The 24,873-nt window shown below is 46.7% G+C and overlaps 1 long non-coding RNA gene across 2 annotated transcripts; it reads left to right on the top strand.

Annotated features, from left to right (window-relative positions):
- The first annotated feature begins 34 nt into the window (after positions 1-34).
- Positions 35-24,585, top strand: LOC119974188. 2 transcript variants are annotated; one of them, XR_005462481.1, is made up of 4 exons: positions 35-92; positions 21,481-21,601; positions 23,511-23,622; positions 24,059-24,585. It is a non-coding gene; the product is annotated as an uncharacterized LOC119974188 (long non-coding RNA). The 2 variants fall into 2 exon arrangements; XR_005462480.1 differs by having other exon boundaries at positions 23,514-23,622.
- The last annotated feature ends 288 nt before the right edge of the window (positions 24,586-24,873 follow it).

The following is a 24,873-nucleotide window of genomic DNA, read 5'->3' on the forward strand; positions in this document are numbered from 1 at the left end:
GCATGCGCAGACTCGGAACCGGAAGTGCGGGGTGCCCATATACGGAGCTAAAGCTGCGAGAAGCACTCCGGGGCCCTGCAAGCCCCCTGCAGGTAGGAGAATAGCTGCTAATATTTTTAAGGAATCTCCAGATTACAACTCCAGTGTTTTTACGCTGGCGTGGGACATAGCCCCATTTTTGGAGCCCCCTATTTCTGAACTGCTAACACTTACTACACCTGGAATATAATATTACATTGCTTTATTAACATACAAATTGACTGCATTCAAAAAACATTTGCTTTCCGGTTGGGTTTGGTTTTCAGATGTACAGATAAATTATATTCGGCCCGTATTACATGTTTCTAATAATTCATCAAGGAAAGTATATTACCAGAGGACTGGTGGATAGTTAATGTTCTGCCTATATTTAAGAAGGGAGAAAGTGTCCAGACAGTGACAGATCTGTCAGTTTAACATTGGTACCAGAAAAGATAATGGGGATATACTAAAGGAGCGAATAGGAAAAAAAATCAACAAACCAAAAAGATAATCATTAATCATCAGTAAGAATTTCAAAAGGGAAAACCTTGTTTGTCTAGCTGCATTGAATTATTTGAAGAGGTAAGAGAAAGAGTAGACAAGGGTGACATAGTGGCTGCAATATATTTAACTTTCCAGCACCTTCAATAATGTCCCACATAATAGACTAATGAATAAAGTCAGCACATGTGGAGTCAAGGGGCAAGTAGCAGAACAGATAGCCAGCATGCAAAAAACAGAGAGTAAAGGGCAACTATTCAGTATGAAAAAAGTCGTGCAGTGAGATCTCATAGGGAACCAATGTTGTTCATAATTTATATCAATGGTTTAGACTTTGGAATCAAAAAACATACTTTCTAAATTTTTGGACCATGCAAAACATGAAGGATTGATCCGTGGAGATTTGAGAAGCCAAGCAGCAAGGAATATTCATTCTACTTTCATGTGCACAAGGCATAATCCAGTATCGATTTTTTTATATTGGACAAAACATTGTCAGCAGAGGTGGTGGACACAGAGTATTCAGCAATCGTAGTATCGGACCATGCACCACATTGGCTAGACCTACAGGGAAATTCTCAGCGCCCACAGTGGAGGCTAGATGCAGGTAAACCACTGCCTGATGGCTCCGCCTCCCCTCGGGCTCAGTATAAAGATGGCTGACCTCCGGCCCTGCCCAGGTTCGGGATCAATGGCCAGGAGGCTTTCTGTTTAGCTTTTTAAAGTCACAGTTTCGTTCACTACTCATCTTGTGTTAATTGATGGCACATCAATTTAATAAGCTAAACTTTTAAGATGAATTCATCACTCAAGCCTGATTGCCTGGAGCTGGACTCACAAGCAGCCGACGCCACTGCGACATTCGAACACTGGCTAAGCTGCTTTGAAACTTACCTCGGATCCTCCACCGACGACGTCACCGACCTCCAAAAGCTTCAAATACTCAATGCACGGGTGAGCCCGCAAGTTTTCCTTCTTATCAGAGACGCCCCCTTGCATACGGAGGCGCTAATGCTGCTGAAGGGACAGTACGTAAAGGCAGTAAACGAGGTGTACGCCAGTCACCTTCTTGCCACGAGGCGACAAAGCCCCGGAGAATCACAAGCTGAATTCCTGAGTGCCTTGTGGGACTCGGCCGGAACTGTACTTGCTAGGCGGTATCGGCTGTCCAACATACGGAGCTGCTGATCTGGGATGCCTATGTCGCAGGCATTAAATCCAATTACATCCGCCAGTGCTTGCTAGAAGGGGGTACACTCGGCCTCCCAGAGACAGTCCAACTTTCAAACTCACTGGAGGTGGCTTTCTAGAACATGGAGGCCTACACCTCCGACCATGCGGCACCCTCGTGGACGTTGTGGGCGCCGCCATCACCCATCTCGCGTGCGGCGCAAGCCTGTACCGTGCAGCAGCCCCCAACGCCGGGAGCCCGAAATGCTACTTTTGCGGCCAGGGTAAGCACCCCAGACAATACTGCCCTGCACGGAACGCGATTTGCAACGGGTGTGGGAGGAAGGCCACTTCGCCAAAGTCTGCCAGGCCCGACCTGTCCCTAAAGTTCCTAGGCCCAGCAGCGCTGTCTGTTGTCTGTCCGGACCGCCCCCATCTTCGCTGCCACCCGCCATGTGCGACCCGTGGGAGCCGCCATCTTCACCTCACGGTAGCATGGTGGTTAGCATCAATGCTTCACAGCTCCAGGGTCCCAGGTTCGATTCCCGGCTGGGTCACTGTCTGTGTGGAGTCTGCACGTCCTCCCCGTGTGTGCGTGGGTTTCCTCCGGGTGCTCCGGTTTCCTCCCACAGTCCAAAGATGTGCGGGTTAGGTGGATTGGCCATGCTAAATTGCCCGTAGTGTAAGGTTAATGGGAGGATTGTTGGGTTATGGGTATACGGGTTACGTGGGTTTAAGTAGGGTGATCATTGCTCGGCACAACATCGAGGGCCGAAGGGCCTGTTCTGTGCTGTACTGTTCTATGTTCTATGTTCTATGTTCTATCTTTGACGCCACCTTCGATGCCACCGGCCACACGCGGCCCATGGGGGCTGCCATTTTGGAACAACTCCGTCACCTCTCGGGACCCCTGCTCACCCGGTCGTACGCTGGCCACCGCTACCTCCGACCGGCCCACCCACCACCTTCCGAAGCTCGCCTCCATCACACTAGACCAGTTTCGACCTCATCACCTCACGAAATCCACGATGACCATCCGGATCAACTGGCACGAGATGGTCTGCCTCTTTGACTCTAGGAGCACAGACAGCTTTATCCACCCAGGGGCGAAATTCACCGAAGTCCATCGTGACGCCCTTGACCGGTGGGCAAAAACGGCGCTGGTGACTCCGGCGTCGGGGCCCGCTTATCAGCCCGAAATCTCCCGTCCCGAAAGGGCCAACAGCGGAGTGACGCTGTACGCGTCAGTTTCACCCGCTGCGGAAGTGGCGCGTCGGTTGACGTCGGGCAACATCATCAACGCCGCCCGGCGTTGGGGGATAGGGGTGGTAGGGCTGGTGGGGGGGTAGGGGTGGTAGGGGGGGTAGGGGTGGTGGGGGGTTAGGGGTGGTAGGGGGTAGGGGTGGTAGGGGGCGTAGGGTGGTAGGGGGGTAGGGGTGGTGGGGGGGTGGTGGGGGGTAGGGGTGGTAGGAGGGTAGGGGTGGTGGGGGGTAGGGGTGGTAGGGGGTAGGGGTGTGGGTGGGGGGGTGGGGGTAGGGGTTGGGGGGTAGGGGGTGGGTGGGGGTGGGGGTAGGGGTTGGGGGGTGGGGGTGTAGGGGGGGGGGGGGGGGTAGGGGTGGCAGAGTCCGCAACCAACACGGCTGGAATAGATGTGAATGCCTTGTTTTTTTTTAAATGGCGAGTATATTGTGCTGCGTGCCTATCTGAGAGAGAGAGAGAAAAAAATTTGCTGCACTCTTGGTGATCCTCATTATTTATTACTCCAAATGTTTGAACTTAATTATGCCATCTTGCAGAACCTTGAGTTCCCTACCCCCCCCCCCCCCCTACCCCTACCCCCCACCCCTACCCCTACCCCCCACCCCTACCCCCCACCCCCACCCCTACCCCCCACCCCTACACCTACCCCTACCCCGACCACCCACCCCTACCCCGACCCCCCGGCACGCGATGTAAGTGATTTCACTCTCTCTCTTCACAAACCCCCCCCCCCCCCCCCCCAACCCACCGGCACTCGAGGTAAGTGATTTATCTCTCTCTCTTCCCAACACCCCCCCCACCCCCAACAACCCCCCCTACCCCTACCCCTAGCCCCCTACCTCTACCCCCTATCCCCCCACCCCCTACCCCCGGCACGCGATGTAAGTGATTTCACTCTCTCTTCACAAACCCTCCCCCCCAACCCACCGGCACTCGAGATAAGTGATTTATCTCTCTCTTTTCCCAACACCCCCCACCCCCAACAACCCCCCCTACCCCTACCCCTAGCCCCCCTACCTCTACTCCCTACCCCCCACCCCCACCCCGCCCCCCCACCCCCGGCACGCGATGTAAGTGATTTCACTCTCTCTTCACAACCCCTCCCCCCCCCCTTCCCCGGCACTCGATGTAGGTAACTGAACGGCGTCAACCATCATCAATGGTTGACGCCGGTATAAACCAACTTTGATTTTCGCCGACGTGACCCGTGCCCACGTTGGCGGGACTTCGGCCCATCTGGGCCGGAGAATAATTAAGCCCAAAAAAACAATGGCATCCCGCCGGCGCCAGCCGTTCTCCGAGGCGGGCGGCGGGATTTGAAGAACGCCGTTTTATGGCGGGTGGGAGAATTTTGAACATGGCGGGAGCGGGAATATCGGCGCCCCCGGGCGATTCTCCGACCCTGCGTGGGGTTGGAGATTTTCGCCCTTGATACGGTAAGGCGCTGCTCCCTCCCAATTTTACCCGTGACCCAGAAAATCTCCCTGGCTTCTGGATCACATTCCATCGAAATCCGGGGGTACTGTGTCGTGACTCTTTTGATACAAGGCGTATTGTACACTAACTTTAATCTCTACGACCTTCCCCATCTCTGCGCTGCCCTATTACTGGGGCTCGACTTTCAGTGCCACCTCCAAAGTCTTACTTTAAGGTTCGGTGGACCCCCCCCCTCACCGTCTGTAGCCTCGCGACCCTTAAGTTCGCCCCACCCTCGCTCTTCGTTAACCTCACCCCGGACTGTAAGCCCGTCACCACTAGGAGCAGGCGATACAGTGCCCGGGACAGGGCCTTTATCAGGTTGGAGGTCCAGCAACTCCTACGAGAGGGGATCATTGAAGCTAGTACCAACCCCTGGACAGCCCAAGTGGTGGTCGTCAAGACTGAGGAGAAGCACCGGATGGTCATCAACTACAGTCAGACAATCAACCTCTGGGGCCTCTGCCAGCAATTGTGGGAGAGCTTCTCCTGCGGAGACACAGAGAGGGCATCATTAGCCTCATGCGTGGCTCACAGTGGTGGAGTGGTGGTGAAGGAATGGTTGGGGGGGCGGAGGGTTGAAGGGAGAGTTGGGGGCCACATGGAGCGTTGGGAGGATGGGATGCTCACGTGGGGGTGGAAAGGTCTCGGAGTGGGGGGGGGAAGGGAGGTTGGTGGCAACTCACCTATGCTGCCCGGTGTAGGTCATTGACCTCTTGGTCACACTGCCTGAGCTGATGGCCACTGCCACTTTGTCCCAAGCGGCACTGGCTGCCCTGTGGCACATCCTCCGGGAACCTCGGGGGAACAGGACAGCCTTCCTGGACGCGACCGCATCCAGGAGCCGCCCCAGGTCCACATCTCCAAACCTTGGGGCCAGTGGTTTCGGCACCATGGCTGCGAGCTGAGTGGGGTTGGCTATGCAAGGGCTGTTTCAGTGCCGAGAAGCTATAGGCAGTATCCGTTCGCTATCACACTTAGAAATCTTTTCGGGGAATCGTGCACAATAATTTTTGACTCTTGTAATTTATACCCTGTAAATCTTTCTTTCTCTATCCCTACCCCTCATTTAGTGTATGAATGCACAGGCATCTATGTCGTGTCACCCCCTCCTGCATTTTAAGTGTGCGTGAATAAACTAACCCTCTAAGTTCACCCTATCGGGAGTCTCTGTGGGATTATTAATAGAAATGGCCCTCACACCAAAGCTGAGGGGTTGCAAAATACCCCACCAAAAAGGGAAATAATAATCAAAAACACCCTTCTGTGTATGGATGGGTGGTCAGAAGAGAAATCAGGGCTGTTTTAAGTTAAACCCCATCCTGTCTGTAGCACCAAGCATGAGGATCCCCAGGGAATGGGAGCATTGCATTCCCATCCAGTTCTGTATTCCTGCGTTTGCTTAGAACCGTACTATTCAGATGGCTTGGCTCACCCTAATCTTCTCAAATTCACGCCCTATGTACATAGAATAACTGTTATTTACCCCAGGAAACAGTCCCCATGATGATCTGATGTACAGATTTACTGGTGACTGGATCTATTAGATCAACACAGCCCGCGAGTTACAATTCTCTCCTGGAGCTGAGACACCTCATTCCCTTCGTCTCTGGATAAAAAAATCTGGGGATGGGAATTTGGAACAGACAATGCACATCCTGTATTAACTTTGTTATATTAACATCCTAAATCAAGACAATTATACTTAAGATATATACAAACATACATACTCATTGCTTAAGTGTGGAAACAGGTGTCTTTGGGGTTCATCCATGCATTTGTATTCATGTCTATGCGTGCATCTGCATTAATGCGTCAATTTGGGTCTATGTGCTGTGTGTGTTTGTGTCGTGTACGTGTGTGTATTTTTCTGCTTGCTTATGTTCTACACCCATTAAATTATTAAATGTTGCATTTTAAAGGTTTGCCGTTTGGGTCTGTCATTGCTGCTACTGGAGGCATGGTCCCTGCCATCGTCAGCCCCCCCCCCCCCCCCCCCCCCCCCCCACCGCCCCTGTTTAAATCGTGGCAACGAGGCTACTTCCACTTGGCTGGCCAACCCTTCCAGTGTCCCCCCCCTCATCATTAAGCCTCATTAAAACCCCCTCAAAAATAAACCCTCCCAGCCAGCCCTCCAGACCCCAGGCGACCATAAAACTCTGACCAAAGTTACAAACAGGCTACTTACTTGTGACTTCACGCTTCGAAATGTGTTCAATGTCTGAGAGAAAGGAGAGACAGACAATACGTAAATCCTTAATGAGACCTTATGGATAAATGCACCTATTTATCAATGATATGCTTATCTCTACAATATATCGTGTTCTGTGTTTGGCTGTGTTTCCTGTAACAGTGTGAAATGTATCTTCCTGTAACTATCGCGCCCATTTCCAGCAGACTTTTCTGGCCTATACACTCTATGAAATGTTGCAATTGAATTTCAGCAGAGATCCTCCCGATCATCCACTCTAACTTTCTCCCTGGCACAGCAATGCAAGGCACTGCACCCCATTGCCCCTGCTCATTCTGCGCTGCCTACCAACCCTTGACCCATCTCCACCTTTTTCCAGGTCCATCAGACCACTTGAGGTTTGCCGCCGCAGAAACCTCCAGAAGATTCAGTGTCGGAAGAGGGCAACGGGGAACGAGCAGGAGAGAGGGATTATTAGGACAGGTCTTTCAAGGGGTCGACAGCCACGATGGGCCGAATGCTCTCCCAGAATGCTGCATGCTGGGGGCCGGTTTAGCACAGTTGGCTAGACAGGTGGTTCATGATGCAAAGCAAGGCCAACAACGCGGGTTCAATTCTTATACTGGCTGAGGTTTTCATGAAGGCCCCAACCCAACCGTACCCCTCTCCTGAGATTAAATCACCACCAGTCAGCTCTCCCCCTGAAAGTGGAAAGCAGCCCATGGTCATCTGGGACTATGGTTACCTAGTATGCTGTAGGACTTTAGGTTCAGCCGTTAATTGGGTTTTTTGCTTTTTCCCGATTAGGAAGTCCTCTGCTCTGGCTGTTTCTTCACCCTGACATCTCAATGTTCAATTCAACCAACTGCCGCTGTCAGAATAACAGGACGGCTGCAGTTTCCGTGAGAAACTGTAGAGGGCAATGTGGGCTATGAAAGGCCAAACTGTATCTGCGACTCTGAACGCAAAGAGCCAGAAATATGAACCTTAGGTCAAAAATTAGGGCAAACTGGGTACGACGTGGCACAGAGGCACCTGATGGAAAGGGAAGGTCAAAAATATTTTTAAAAATAATTTACAGGCAAAAAAAAGAGGATTGTAGCAGGTGACCACTGTCTCAAACGGTTGGTACTCAGGAGGAATCAGTTCAAATTTAGCTGCTAGTCATTGCAATCTGGGTTACTTTAATAATCTTCTTAAAATAATCTTTATTGTCCCGTACCGGCCTCCCCGAACAGGCGCTGGAATGTGGCGACTAGGGGCTTTCACAGTAACTTCATTGACGCCTACTTGTGACAATAAGTGATTATTATTATTATTGTAACAAGTAGGCTGACACTGCAATGAAGTTACTGTGAAAAGCCCCTTAGTCGCCACATTCCAGCGCCTGTTCGGGTACACAGAGGGAGAATTCAGAATGTCCATTTCACCTAACAGCACGTCTTTCGGGACTTGTGGGAGGAAACCGGAGCACCCGGAGGAAATCCACACAAACACGTGGAGAACGTGCAGACTCCGCACAGACAGTGACCCAAGTGGGAATCAAACCTGGGACCCTGGAGCTGAGAAGCAACAGTGCTACCCACTGTGCTGCCGTGGGTTATGGTAATGTAGTAATTTCTAACACTAAATGGGAAATCCAGAGTGCGCAAGTTCAAATTCAATAAAAGCTGGTGTTAATAAAATGACCATGAAAATGTCTGATTGTTTTTTTTTAAACCCAACTGGTTCACCTTCCAGGTAGGGAACTTGTCATCATTCCCTGTCTAGCCTAAGTGTGACTCCACTCTCACACCAGTTCACAGCTAACTGACCTCTAAATGTAGCCTAGCAAACCACTCCATTGATTCCGTATCCTCTGGTGAATGAAATTGGGAAGAGAATAATATCCCACTGGGCGAGTTAATGGTTGAGTTGCATGGAAGTAAAAGCACCAATTTAATTTTAATGTGAACTTTTTCAATAAGTGTGAAGAATGCATTCTTTACCAACAAAAACAAAACCATCAAGTTAGCAGGAGTCAGCTCTTGGACTGGTGTCAGCTCCATTGCTACATATTTATTTTCTGCAACTTTGCTTAAAATGACAAAACTCAAGATTCAAAGTGAGGAGCTCCTTACCCCATTTTCATACTGAAAGCAAGCGACAGCAGAACTTTATACTTACCGGGAATGACCAGAGAAATCATCAGGAGAGTGACAGAGGTGATTAGGACACAGAGCAACCAGATATAAAACCTCCATCTTCTGAGCTGAGCGAATGAGCGGTGCCTCAGAGCCATTTCCTTCCGCCGTTTTAAATCAGTCCTCCTCTTGATCATACACTGAGGTGGGAGAGAGTTGACTCATCAGCGAGCTTATGTTGCCTGCACTGAGAACAAACACAAGGTTACATGATGGCTGGGTAATGTTTGACGGTAGTGGGGCCACACTCTGTGGTGGATTTTGGGGGTTTTGCCTTCACATTGTCTGGCCTGGAAATTTCCTCAAACAGGCCTCAGCCGCTCAGGGTCAATCACTCAAGCCAGGTGCCCCTGAAGGGGAGAAGCAGCAAGTGCTTCACAATGTCCTTCTGCAGCTGTCCTCTGAGGGCTAGGTTTGAGTGTGGCACAGGTAATGGAGGCCACCTGCTGGCCTACTGGCTGCTTCAGGGAATATTATTTAGCAGGAAGGGTCTCCAGGTAGGCAGAGAAATGACCAGAAATGCCACAAAGGGAAGAAAGTCTCTGAAAAATTTAACTTGGACACAGTCCGTTCATTCACAGCAAAGGGCGGCACGGTGGCACGCTGGTTAGCCCTGCTGCCACACAGCGCCAGGGACCTTGGTTCGATTCCAGCCTTGGGTGATTGATTGATTGATTGATTTATTGTCACATGTCCTGAAGTACAGTCTGTGTGGAGTTTGCACATTTTCCCCACGCCTGTGTGGGTTTCCCCTGAGTGCACCGGTTTCCTCCGACAATCCAAAGATGTGCAGTTTAGGTCGATTGGCCATGCTAAAATTTCCCCTTAGTGTCCAAAAATGTGCAGGTTAGATGGGGCTATGGAGATCGGGAAGGGCCTAGTTAGGGTGCTCTTCTGAGGGTCGGTGCAGACATGATGGGCCAAATGGTCTCATTCTGCACTGTAGGGACTCTATCCTCTAAAAACAGATGGTAATGGCTTTAAAATACTTTGCAAAGTGTTTCCCCAGGGCAGTATGATGAAAGATTAATGCTGTTAGCTTCATTTTTACATTTGTTCCTTTAAGTGCATGTTACATAATATTATTTTTATAATATGCATGTATTATTCTACTTTATGTAATTTTGCTTACTTTGGGGAACCAGGAGTTTACACCATCCCAATATCATACATACAAAGAACAATCGTTTATAATGCCTCCCCAGAATCTCTCCAAACTACTCCCACTTGGGTGCTGTAACTCATCTGTAAAAAATAGGCAGAAATACTGGCTGAAATTAATCCTCCCCCCACCCTCCCAACAGCAAGTTTAGAAGTGGGGAGATTGAACGATTGTTCTTTGTATGTATGATATTGGGAAGGAGTATTGAATAGTCAATACAATGGCAGCTTTTCAGGAACTGCAGCCAATATTTAAGAAGAAACATAATTAGGTTGGTGCACCAGGCCCAGAACATACAGTGGACGGCAGAACTGTTCTGGTGCTAGCTGATCACCCTGTCCTCCTTCATCAACCATGAAGTGGCATGAGATAATTTGAAAGCAATTCTTAATTTTCATTATTTTGCATGAGACCTGAGATTGCAGCCAAATTCCTCATTGTTCCTGCAGCTGCAGTAAGATTGTAAAAACCCTCACCTTTTATAGAAACAGGGGAACAGGAGTGGGCCACTCAGACCCTCGAGCCTGTTCCACTATTCAGTTAGATTATGGTTGATCTGCATCTGAATGCCATTTACTTGCCTTGGTTACATAGGAACATAAGAATTAGGAGCAGAAGTCGGCAATTTAGCCCTTTGAACCTGCCCCGCCATTCAGTCGGATCATGGCTGATCTCCTCCTGGTTTCAAATCCACCTCCACACCTATTGCCGATATCCCTTTAACCTGTTTTTTTTAGATCATAAGCATCTATCTCTTCCTTGAAAACATTTAATGACTCAGATTCCACCGTACTATTGGACAGCGAGTTCCACAAATTCAGTGTTATTTAAAAAACCTAGTTTGGATTTCAGAAGGCAAAGGTTAGGTTACGCAGATAGGGTGGGGGAGTCGGCCTCAATGCAGACTTGATGGGCTGAATGGCCTTCTCCTGCATTGTAGAAATCATATGGTTCTATGTAACCAAGATATTATAGAGTTTAACTTGCTTTGTTTTTACATCCTATCCTTCAAAAAAATGTTCATCGGCATGTGGAGTGGAAGTCATGTGGCGCAGTGGGTGGTGTTCCTGCCTCTGGGCAAGAAGCTCTGGGTTCGAGTCCCATCTGGGATTTGATGGCCAAGGAAGGCGTGATCACAATGCTGCCAAACAGCTTGAGTATGAACCTGCAAAATCCTTCCAGTACTCAAATAGTAGGCGGTAATAATGGACGGCACGGTAACACAGTGGTAAGACAGCTTGGGTTACTGTCTGCACGTTCTCCCCATGTCTGCGTGGGTTTCCTCTGGGTACACCGGTTTCCTCCCACAAGTCTCGAAAGATGTGCTGTAAGGTGAATTGGACATTCTGAATTCTCCCTCAGTGTACCCGAACAGGCGCCGGAATGTGGCGACTAGGGGATTTTCACAGTAACTTCATTGCATTGTTAATGTAAGTCTACTTGTGAGAATAAAGATTATTAAAAGAAAGTGAGAGAGAGACTCCTGGTCAGCTGCACTTGAGGCAGAGTGGTGCCCCAGAAGCTGTAACTCTCGAACTAGACACGTATGCCAGGAAAAACTAACTATGGAAGCGGATGAAAGTCTATCTTGTACACCAATAGGTAAGAGACGCAACAACAACAGCACCTGTGGAGTCCAACATGATGCAACTGATGACGGATGTCACAACATCCATTGGAGCACAAACAGCTTCCATCAAAGAGCTGAGAGCAGCATGGAAGCACCATTTACAGTCATCATGGCTACACTGGATGCACGGGCTACAGTCATCATGGCAACACTGGAAGAATGAGCTACAATCAGCATGGTCACACTGGAAGCACGGGCTATAGGCATCATGGTCACACTCAAGCCCAGGCTACAGTCATCATGGCCACACTAGAAGCACAGGCTACAGTCGTCATGTTCACACTCAAGCACAGGCTACAGTCACCATAGCCACACTAGAAGCACAGGCTATTGTTCGTTGTGGCCGCACTGGAAGCACAGGCTACTGTCATCAGGATAGCACAGGAAGAACAGGCTACAGTCATCACAGTCACACTAGAAGCACAGGCTACAGACATCATGGCCACACTGAGGAGACGATGGAGCAATGGTGTTGTCACTGGATTGGTAAACCAGAGGCCCACAGTAATGCTCTGGGGCTCAATTCAAATTCCACCACTGCAGATAGTGAAATTTGAATTCAATTTTAAAAATCTGGAATTAAAAGAAAAGTCTAATGATGACATGAAGCCATTGTCGATTGTCGTAAAAAACCCATCTGTTTCACTAATGTCCTTTAGGGAAGGAATTCTGCTGTCCTTACCTGGTCTGGCCGACATGTGACTCTAGACTCACAGCGATGTGGTTGACTCTTAACTGCCCCTTCAAGGGCAATTAGGGATGGGCAATAAATCAATATTACTGGGATAGTCTGTGAAGCCCACATCCCATGAACGAATAAGCACAAGCTCTCGGCATCATGACCACACTGGAAGCACAGGCTACAGTCATCATGACCACACTGGCAACACAGGCTACAGTCATCATGGTCACACTGGAAGCACAGGCTACAGCCATCATGGTCACACTGGCAACACAGGCTACAGCCATCATGGTCACACTGGCAGCACTGGCTACAGTCATCATGGTCACACTGGCAACACAGGCTACAGCCATCATGGTCACACTGGCAACACAGGCTACAGCCATCATGGTCACACTGGCAGCACTGGCTACAGTCATCATGGTCACACTGGCAACACAGGCTATAGTCATCATGGTCACACTGGCAGCACAGGTTAGAGTCATCACGGTCACACTGGAAGCAAATGCTGCAGTCATTATGGCCGCACTGGAGGCACAGGTGGGAGACACCTTGGCCTCACTGAAAGCACAGGCTAAATTCATCATGGCTGAACTAGAGGCACAGGCTACAGTCATCATGGACACACTGGAAATACAGGCTAGAGTCATATGGCCGCACTGGAGGAACATGCTACAGTCATCATGGTCGTACTGGAAACATAGGCAAGAGTCATATGGCTGCACTGGAGGAACAAGTTACAGTCATCATGGTTGCACTGGAAGCACAGGCAAACGTCATGTTCATACTGAAAGCACAGGCTACAGTCATCATGTTCACCCTGGAAGCACAGACTACAATCGTTGTGGCCGCACTGGAAGCACAGGCTACTGTCATCAGGGTAGCACTGGATGCACAAGCTAAAGCCATCACAGTCGCACTGGAAGCATAGGCTACAGTTATCAGGATAGCACTGGAAGCACAGGCTACAATCATCAAGGCCACACTGGAAGCATAAGCTACAGTCATCAAGGCCACACTGGAAGCACTGGCTACAGTCATCAAGGCCACACTGGAAGCATAGGCTACAGTCATTATGGCAACACTGGAAGCACTGACTACAGTCATCAAGGCAACACTGGAAGCACTGACTACAGTCATCAAGGCCACACTGGAAGCACTGACTACAGTCATCAAGGCCACACTGGAAGCACTGACTACAGTCATCAAGGTCACACTGGAAGCACTGACTACAGTCATCAAGGCCACACTGGAAGCACTGACTACAGTCATCATGGCCATACTGGAAGCACTGACTACAGTCATCAGGGCCACACTAGAAGCACAGGCTTCAGTCGTCAGAGTCGCTCGGGAAGCACAGGCTACAGTCATCATGTCCACACTGGAGAGGCGGTGGTGTAGTGGTATTGTCACTGGACTGGTAAACCAGTGACCCAGGGTAATGTTCTGGGTATCCAGGTTCAAATCCCACCTTGCAGATGGTGAATTTGAATTCAATAAAAAAAATCTGGAATTAAAAATACAAGCATAATAATGACCATGAAGCCATTGTCGATTGTTGCAAAAAAAATCTGGTTCACTAATGTCCTTTATGGAAGGAAATCTGCCGTCCTTACCTGGTGTGGCCTATATGTGACTCCAGACCCACAGCAATATTTTAGTTTCATTTTGTAAGATTGTGAGGAAAAGATACTTCACTCCAAGTATGATTGCCGAAAGAAATAGGGGTATGGTATATTAAAGCAAACTTTATCAATAACAGAGTATTAAAATCTTTACCAGCACCCCAGAAAATTGCATACATTTACCCCTTAAACAATGCTGCGCAACACAGTGAATATAATACTCTTAATTGCTTAATAAACCATCTCAGCTGTCAATCCATCCTAAATACCAATGGCACAGAGAGATACTCGCTTTAGTGGGCAGCACAGTAGCATTGTGGATAGCACAATTGCTTCACAGCTCCAGGGTCCCAGGTTCGATTCCAGCTTGGGTCACTGTCTGTGCGGAGTCTGCACATCCTCCCCGTGTGTGCGTGGGTTTCCTCCGGGTGCTTCGGTTTCCTCCCACAGACCAAAGATGTGCAGGTTATGTGGATTGTCCATGATAAATTGCCCTTAGTGTCCAAAATTGCCCTTAGAGTTGGGTTATGGGGATAAGGTGGAGGTGTTGACCTTGGGTAGGGTGCTCTTTCCAGGAGCCGGTGCAGACTTGATGGGCCAAATGGCCTCCTTCTGCACTGTAAATTCTATGATAATCTATGATTTACAGAGTTATTCTTTGAGAAGAGAAAACATCTAACTCCAGTCAGACCTATGCAGAAACACTGGCTGGATGGGCCAAGCGGCCTGCCGTTCGCGACAGTTTCACGACGGCGGCAACCACACCTGGTAACTGCCGTCGTGAACATGGGTGCCAAAGGCCCTTTTGAAGCTTGTAGGGGGCTGAGAGGGGAGTGAGCACCACGGCCGTGCTCGGGAGGGACTGTCCCGCGATCAGTGCCCATCATCGTCGGGCCGGCGTTTCAAAGCGACGCACTCTTTCCCTTCCACCGCCCTGCAAGATCAAGCCGCCATGTCTTACGGAGCAGCGGAGGGGAAGACGGCCACCGCGCATGCGAGGGTTTGAGCCGTCAGCCGTCATGACGTCAGCCGCTCATGCGCGGGTTGGAGCCGGTCAACCTGCGCATGAGCGGCTGACGTCACATAGGCATCGCCGTCGCGTCATTCTCGGCTCGCCGCCTTAACGCAAGTATCAACGCCCGGCGGAGCGCCGCTCCTAGCCCCCCGGGTGGGGGTGAATACGGTGAGAGGAGCGGCCTCCAAGGCTGTCGTGAAACTCGGCCGAGCTCACGCCGGCCTTCCCGATTTTTCCCGGGAGCGGAGAATTCCGCCCCTCACACTTCAAAGTCACGATAAAGCATCAGCAATCACATTTTCTCTTCCTGTAACATGTATAATTTTTAAGTTAATTGGTTTTAACAATAAAGTCCATCTGAACAGTCTTGCATTTCGATCCTTAAATTTTCCAAAAACCTTAATGGATTATGGCCTGTATATACAATTGTCTCCGATGAACTTATAGCAACAATAATGTCAAAATGTAACACCAGTACCAAACTCAATGTCTCCTTATCGATGATTGAATATTTCCTTTGCTGAACATTTAGTTTCAGAGAAAAATAAACACCAGGCCTTTTGATTCTTTTGCCAACTTCCTGCAACAGTACAGCGCCAACATCCACATCACTCACATCAATTGCCACATTAAATGGTTTGGCATGATTAGATGTCATGAACACTAGTGCGGTGGTGAACACAGTTCTTAGATTATCGAATGTCTCCTGACATTCCATCGTCCAATGAAATTTCCTGTGCTGCTTCAGAAGTTCAGTCAGTGGAGCAAACACTTTGCTGAAATTTGGCACAAATTTCCGGTAGAAACCGCTCATGCCCAGAAACACCAGAACGTCTTGCCTTGTTGATGGTATTAGAAAGTCCCTAATAGCCTTTGTTTTCACATTCCATAGGGCATGTGACCATGCCCAATTGTATGGCCTAAGAATGTAACTTGAGTTTTCACAAATTCACTCTTATCCACGTTTACCACCAATCCAGCCTCCTGTAGATGATTGAATAATTCCTTTAAATGTTCCAAATGTTCCTTCCACGTCTGTCTGAACACCACCAAATTGTCAATGTCCGCTGAACAGTGTTAAGTCCGGAAATTACACTGTTGGTTAATCTTCGTAATGTTGCTGGCACATCCTTCATTCCAAATGACATGACTTTAAACTGATACAGACCATTTGCTGTCACAAAAGCTGAAATTTCCTTCACCCTTTCTGATAAATGTATTTGCTAATATCCTTTAAGTTAGTCAAGTTTTGAAATAAAATTTGTTTGTCCCACCTTTTCAACACAGTCTTCCAGATGGGGAATAGTATCCGAATCTGACTTCATAACTGAATTGACTTTTCTATAGTCCACACAAAATTGTTGTGTTCTATTTGGCTTTGGTACCATCACAATAGGTGAGCTCCAATCGCTGAAACTCACTTTGATGATATCATTCTTAAGCATGCTATCAATCTCCTTTCACACCTGTGCTAACTTTAGTGGAGTGAGCCTGTATGGATGTTGTTTAATGAGAATAGCATTTCCTACATCTATATTCTGCATGATTACTTTTACACTTCCCAATTTATTTCCACATACAGCTCTATGAGACTGTAAGAAATAACTCTTCTGAGTCATTTTGTTTTTCCTTCGGAAGGTAACTCAATAATTTATCCCAATTTATTATTACTTCTATATTGTCCAATCTAATTTGAGGAATGATTGATCTCTTCTCCCTGAATTACAACAATTAATACCTCCTCCTTCTTTCTTTCTCTATCAAAATGCCTTTTGAGCATATTAACATGACACTCTCTGTGAGTTTTCCTTCTATCTGGTGTTCTTATCAAATATAATACACCTCACGCAATTTTCTTTCAATTTGATAAGGCTCACTAAACCTTGTTTAAAATGGTTCACCTACAATTGGTAAAAATACTAATACTTACTCTGTTGCTCCTGTTCCACTGCAACAATGATTTTCTTCCACCTTTATATAAACCCTACTGGCTATCTTCCCATTACTTTTCTTAAGCCATCAACACTCTGACTTTATGTGTCCAACTTTATTACAATGAAAACACAAGTTTTATTATTTCTCTTCCACCACCATAGGTTTCCTTTTTAATCTGAGGCACACTCTCCTTAACATCACCAAATAAACCTCCCTTGCCTTGACCACCTGAAAATTTCAAATTTTCACAGTTTCTATCCTTCACAGATTGAAATTGATGTTGGAAATCAGACTTTGCTTTGTGAATTAATTCAAAATAATCTGCCATTTCTGCTGCCAGTCTAGCAGGTTTCATTCTTTGCTCTTCCACATGAGTTCTCACTGCTGTGGGAAGTGAATCTTTAAAATCCTCCAAAATAATCGTTTCCCTAAGAGCGTCATAAGTTTGGTCTATTTTTAATGCTCTTATCGATTCACAAAATTACTGGGCGCGATTCTCCGCAAATACGGAGAGTCGTGAAGGCTGCCGTGAAACCGGCCGTGTTTGACGGCAGCCTCCGCGGCCCTGACCGGGAACCGATTCTGCTCCCCAGTCGGGGCTAGCATCGCGCGGCCGTGAACTCCGGCATCGAGGGCTTAACGAATTTCGCTAAGCCCGCGCGCCAAAGTTAGCGACGGCTGACGCGTATGATGACGTCAGCCGCGCATGCACGGATTGGACGACTCCAACCTGCGCATGCGCGGATGACGTCATCACGCATATGCGTGAAACCCACGCATGTGCAGGCCGTTATGCCCCTCAGAAGTCCCGCGGACGGATCCATCGGGGCGGTGGAGTAAGAAAGAGTGTGCGGGGTAAGTACCCGCTGCCCGCGATCGGTGCCCACTATCGGGACTTCCCAGAACGGCACTTTACGGCCGTTTTTACGAACGGTGAGAGCAGGTGTGTTTTTAGTTCGTAAAAACGGCCGTAAAGGCCTTGGAAATCGGCCCATCGGCCAGGGGAGAATCGCTGCTCGCCGTAAAAAAACGGCGAGCAGCGATTCGTGTTGGGGGGCAGCCGTGGGGGGGGGGGGAGAATAGCGGGAGGGAGTCGGACCAGCGTGGCCATAAAAATTTGCGCCGCCCGCTATTCTCCGACGCGTCATGAGTCCGGAGAATCGCGCCCACTATGTTTCATTCTTTTGAATTCTGTGTATGTCTGACCTGGTTGTTTTCTTAGATTTCTAAACTATTGTCTGTAGGCATCTGGCACTAGTTCATATGCACTTAATATGTATTTTCTCATCTCATCATGATCCATAGATACCTCTTCTGATAGCGATGCAATTTAGCATGGCCAATCCACCTAACCCGCACATCTTTGGACTGTGGGAGGAAACCGGAGCACCCGGAGGAAACCCACGCACACAGGGGTAGGATGTGCAGGGGGGGGGAGCATGTAGAGCGGCCCGCGACCGGCGCCACGCCAACCACACCCGTGCCGATTCTCCGCTCTGCGGAGAATCACATGCCGGCGTCGGGGAGGCGTGGCCCAGTCGCGGAGATTCTCAGGGCTGGGAGAATCCTGCCCCCGGTATATTAAAATAAACTGTATTACCAACACAGTATGATAATCTTTTTTTTAATAAATTTAGAGTACCCAATTCATTTTTCCAATTAAGGGGCAGTTTAGCGTGGCCAATTCACCTACCCTGCACATCTTTTGGGTTGTGGAGGTGAAACCCAAGTAAACACGGGGAGAATGTGCAAACTCCACACGGACAGTGACCCAGAGCCAGGATCGAACCTGGGACCTCGGCGCTGTGAGGCTGCAGTGTTACCACTGCGCCACCGTGCTGCCCTGTATGATAATCTTTAACATCACCCCAGAAAATAGCTTACAATTACCCCTTAAACAATACTACTCCATACAGTGAATACAATACCCTTAGTTGCTATCCTTATTCCCAAAGAAACAACAAGGAAATCAACCATCTCAGTTCTCAATCCGCCTTAAATACCAATGGCACAGAGGAATGCTCACTTTATAGAGTTATTCTTTGAAAAAGAGATCGCTTGACACTGCTTGACAGAAAAGATTTAATTTGGCTAGACCCATGGAGAAACTCTGGCTGTATGTCTACCAAAGCTGTTTCAAGTGCCTTGTTTTAGCCCCCCGTGTCCTCAGACAAGTCTACACCGCTTTAAAGACTATAAATTGATCTTTAACTAAACTGCAGAGAGCAAAACCTGACTTCATCCGGAACAGAACCGAACTGAAAATGCTTCCTCAAAAAGCCTTTGGTCCACCCAGAAATTACATCGAACCACCAAGCTGATAACAAATTACCTCCCCAGGGAATTCGCTCAATCAAAACAAAGCTACATTAGCCCAAGCTGTTTACAATGGTTAATTGCACCTCTGGCTCGCAAAAGCTTTGTTGTCTTTGAAACCAAGTATCATTTAAAGCATGATTTCAGCAGTCAAACACACCCTAACCCAGGCTTTTAAGCCTTACTTCATCAAATACCTATAGTGCAATATATCTGGAATTCCTACATTCATCCCAAAGGCTACAGTCATCATGGACACACTGGAAGCACAATTTATAGTTATCATGGATGCAAAGGAAGCACAAGCTATAGTCATCATGGATGCACATGAAGCAGAAGCTACAGTCATCATGGACACACAGGAAGCACAGGCTACAGTCATCATAGATGCACAGAGGGGTCATTGTGGTGCAGCTATAACATCACTGGGTCCTAATCCACACGCCTAGGCAAATGCCCTGTGGACATGGGTTCAAATCCCACCACAGCAGCTGGTGGAATTTAAATGAATATCATAGATGCACAGGAAGTACATGCTACAGTCATTGTGGCCATGCTAGACGCACAGGCTATAGTCATCATGGATGCACATGAAGTACAAGCTACAGCCATAATGACCACACTAGAAGCACAGGCTACACTCCTCATGGCCACACTGGAAGCACAGGCTACAGTCATCATGGCCACACTGAAAGCACAGGCTACAGTCATCATGGCCACACTGGAAGCACAGGCTACAGTCATCATGGCCACGCTGGAAGCACAGGATACAGTCATCATGGCCATGCTGGAAGCACAAGGTACAATCACCATGGGCACACAGGATGTACAAGCTAAGTCATCATGGCCGCTGTTCGAAAGAACTATCAATGATCAGAGAAGTGCAGGAATTATTTCTCTACCAAACACCAATTATGGTGGCCAATTATGTGGTATCATTTTGAAAATAGAGTTAACCTATAATTATCATGTTACTCTTATTTACTCTGTTACCGCTTCAAAATAATTCCCCCCAATTGATTAAGCAAAACATTCCCTTTTTTCATTTGATTTGATTTATTGTCAATTATGATTATTGATTTATTATGTACCGAACTACGGTAACAAATATTGTTTTGCGTACAGTCCTGGAAGATCGTTTCATACATGAATACAAAGGACATACTGTAATAATTAATAATTATAAAATATACCATAATAATGCTTATAAAAGATGTAGGAAGAGGATCTGTAGGGAAGAGCTCTTAGAGAGTTGCCATGTTCCGGTCCCATTGTTGTTTATTTGTACCGGATGTCAGTCAGGAAGGGTAGAGCTGGTCCGATTCCCTTGTAGTTGGCTTCTTTGCCTCAGTACTGGTGTTTGGAGAAATGCTCTCCCTGTAATGCACCACCAGGGCTGCGGCCCCAAATCCATGCTGACTATTCAGGCTATTCATTATTATATTTCTTGTTTCTAGGTGCATTTTCAATTCTCTCCTTCAGTCGGGATTCCATTATTTTTCCTGCTACTGATTAGGTTAGGTGGATTGGCCATGCTAAATTGCCCGTAGTGTCCTAATAAAAGTAAGGTTAAGGGGGGGGTTGTTGGGTTACGGGTATAGGTGGATACGTGGGTTTGAGTAGGGTGATCATGGCTCGGCACAACATTGAGGGCCGAAGGGCCTGTTCTGTGCTGTACTGTTCTATGTTCTATGATGTTAAGCTGACTGGCCTATAGTTCCTGGATTTGTTTGATTTCCCTTATTAAATATCAGTGAAATGTCAGACATCTGCCTGTCTTCTGGCACTACACTTTCTTCGAATGAATTATTAAGAATGTTAATTAATACCTCTGCATCCTGAGATTCTTTTAACATTTTGTGAATGTTATCTGTCCAGATCAAGGTTTTTTTCCTGTTTTCAAGATTGATTAGTTCATCTAATATTTCACCTGTTTTTATTTATATTGTCTTGCCTCATTTTCAATTACATCATCTGATATTACACCCATTTGTCTGTTTCTCTGGTAAATACTGAGGTAAAACAATTATTTAATATTTTTCTAATTTCCCTCTCGTTACCTGTGATTTTGTCCTATCCATTATTCAGTGGACTTACTCCCATCTCAATGTTCCTCTTTTGTGTGCTTCAAAATATTTTATTATGTTGTTTTATGTTCCTTGAACATTCACTTTAATAGTTCCTCTCCGCCCTCCTAATTGTTTTTTGTTAACTTCTCTTCTAATCTCTATGTGTTCTCACTTGGCAGGCTCCCCCTGGTATCCATGTAATCAGTGCCTCTACCTCTTTCATTACCCTGAATTTTCTTCCTAGAATGACATAATGCAGACTGAGGCCATTCGACCCATCGTACTGTGCTGGCTCTTTGAAAGTACTATCCAAGTCATCCCACTCTCTGCTTTTTCCTCACAACCCTACAAGCTTTTCCCTTCAGGTATTTATCCATTCCGCACTGCAAATTATTATCTACACTGCTTCCACAACTCTTTCAGACAATGCATTCCAGCCTGAGTTTCATTCAGATTTTGTTTATGTACCTTGGTGCCTGGGAGTCTGGATAGATCTGTGGTTAAGAAGTTTCAGGTATTTTTATATGTATGTATGCATTTTAATGCGGTTTTTCAACCCTTGATTTTAATGAGATGGGTTGAATGGAGTTGAAAGTTCAGTGATTCTGAAGTAAAACTGAAGAAAAACTTTACTATTGCCTCGCGACTGTGATCCAGTGTCATAGACACAGGGAAAAAGGGTAGGAGTTGAGAGAGATAGTATTCAGTGTGTATGTCAGAGAGAACATAAGAACATAAGAACTAGGAGCAGGAGTAGGCCATCTGGCCCCTCGAGCCTGCTCCGCCATTCAATGAGATCATGGCTGACCTTTTGTGGACTCAGCTCCACTTTCCGGCCCGAACACCATAACCCTTAATCCCTTTATTTTTCAAAAAACTATCTATCTCTATCTTAAAAACATTTAATGAAGGAACCTCAACTGCTTCACTGGGCAAGGAATTGTGTAGATTCACAACCCTTTGGGTGAAGAAGTTCCTCCTAACCTCAGTCCTAAATCTACTTCCCCTTATTTTGAGGCTATGCCCCCTAGTTCTGCTTTCACCCGCCAGTGGAAACAACCTGCCCGCACCTATCCTATCTATTCCCTTCATAATTTTATATGTTTCTATAAGATCCCCCCTCATCCTTCTAAATTCCAATGAGTACAGTCCCAGTCTACTCAACCTCTCCTCATAATCCAACCCCTTCAGCTCTGGGATTAACCTAGTGAATGTCCTCTGCACACCCTCCAGCACCAGTACGTCCTTTTACGTTCTTTCTCGGGTAAGAGAGAAGACAGGGGCTTTAAGCTCTCTGAGAAGAAAAACTATAAGTCTACTAGGACAGTAGTTAACTGAATCATAAATTATAGGAGTCAGTAACATGATCAATTTTGTAGAAGTACTACCAGAAGACAGGGTTCAGGGAAATTATTTGTTTGTGCAGCAGTTGAAGAAATGGTGAGTTTGGAGTGTGGTGTTTGGTTCATTTAGGGGAAAGATACCAGTTGGAATAAAAGCATCAAATGAATGCTCATAAATTTACCAGAAGAAAACACTTTGAAAGTGCGCCACTCCCAAGAGAGAAGCATTTGTTTCAAGCCAATGATAATTCTTCACTGGTTTCTGTGTCTGTAAAGATTCTAATGGGTGTAATGAATGTGAGAAATTGGTATATATATTGTATTATATGTATTTTCTGCAGTAACGTTTTAAAAGCCTGGGTTAGGGCATGTATATATCTGTTGCAGTTATATTTTTATAAATCCTGGTTTAAGAGACAGACAGACTTTGTGACTGCAAAAGGGACACTTAGGAGGTCATAAAAGTGAGGTCTTCATTCTGTCAGGCTATGTTTATGTTTACAAGGATAGGCCTAATGGGATGTTGTTATGTTTTCTGGGGATTCCTTGGGGAGTAGATAATTAAAGATATTGGGCTGAATTCTCTGTGATAGGGATTCTCCGTTTTGCCGGCAGCCCGGGGGTTTCCCGAGGGTGTGGGGCTGCCCCATAATGAGAAACCCCATTGACCAGCCAGCGAAACGGAGAATCCTGAAATATGGTGCAGCGGGACGGAGAAACCCGCACATTGTGTTTAAACCTAAGTACGTAGGTCATGGGATTTGAGTGGAATAAAGATGATGTAAGCAATGGGAGGAGCCAGCTCTGGAGCAGGTCGAGTTTTTAGTTAGTTTTCTTGAAGCTGAATAATAGATTTTGCAGAAGGCTGTCAGATACAGCATTAATCTGATTTTCAGCCTGTTTACTGAAAGAATCTTTCTATCTCTCCAAGCAGTCTTTCAAAGAACTTTCTAACCAGATAACGGCAAGTAATCATGCGTTTGCTAACTCAAAAAAGAGGCTTTTGACCTGTGGTGGATTTTGCTTGATTGGAGATAAAGGAGGTATGAGTTAGAAGTTAAAGTGTCTCATTCTATTGTTAAGCATTGTTTAATTGGTAATTGTAAGCTATATTTCTGTGATATTAAGGTAGTTTAATGCTATAAATAATAAAGTTTGTTTTAATACAACATATCCCTATTCGTGCATGGAATCTCTCCTGGAGTGAAGTATCCTTTCTCATAGTTTTACAAATATCAAAAAAGCGATTGATGCTCCTGTCCAGTATCCTAGTAAATATTGGGATCTAGTCCGGGATCGTAATATTGAAGTAAATTAATCATGTGAATTTGAATCATCTTGTGTTTATATTGATATCTTTACAACATTTCTGTCTGGTGCAATATAGTTCACTTTTAATGTTTAAAAAATATCTTATTGTTTGTATTAAAAATTCATCAATAGGCTCCTGTGAGTTTGTTCAATATCTTTCCTCCACAGATTTTCAGAAAATTATGAGGATCTATCAAGCTGGGTTTCACTCTGGGATCTGACTTCTCCAATATTAACAGCAGCTGGAATCATAACACTGATCATAAAAATGCCTTCCCGTCAACACTACTTCTTTTGTTACTTAGCTTAAGTACACAACAAGTATGCCATTGAACAGGCGACCAATTAATAACTGTACCGAACATAGGATTCCACTGAACATGAGACTATAAATCTCTATCTAACATGAGACCAGTATGCAGATGAGGGGTAATACATGACACTATCTGAAGTAGATCAGTGCTCAACTCACCCAAATATGAACAGCATGCCTAACCCTGGCAACGCCTTGGAATAGTATCGTGCAAAAGGAGGCCATTCAGCCCGTCAAGTTTAAGTAATCTCTTAAAGGAAAAATTAGTAAAACTTCGAAATGACTGGTACTAGTCCGAACTGGAGTTCAATTTTAAGTTATACAAGGCCAGTATGAAAGAAAGCTTGCAGGGAACATAAAGACTGACACTAAGAGGTTCTATAGATATAGAACATAGAACATAGAACAGTACAGCACATAACAGGCCCTTCGGCCCTCAATGTTGTGCCGAGCCATGATCACCCTACTCAAACCCACGTATCCACCCTACACCTGTAACCCAACAACCCCCCCCCCCCCCTAACCTTACTTTTATTAGGACACTACGGGCAATTTAGCATGGCCAATCCACCTAACCCGCACATCTTTGGACTGTGGGAGGAAACCGGAGCACCCGGAGGAAACCCACGCACACAGGGGGAGGACGTGCAGACTCCACACAGACAGTGAC

This window comes from Scyliorhinus canicula, chromosome 12 (assembly GCF_902713615.1).
Source record: "Scyliorhinus canicula chromosome 12, sScyCan1.1, whole genome shotgun sequence".
NCBI lineage: Eukaryota > Metazoa > Chordata > Chondrichthyes > Carcharhiniformes > Scyliorhinidae > Scyliorhinus > Scyliorhinus canicula.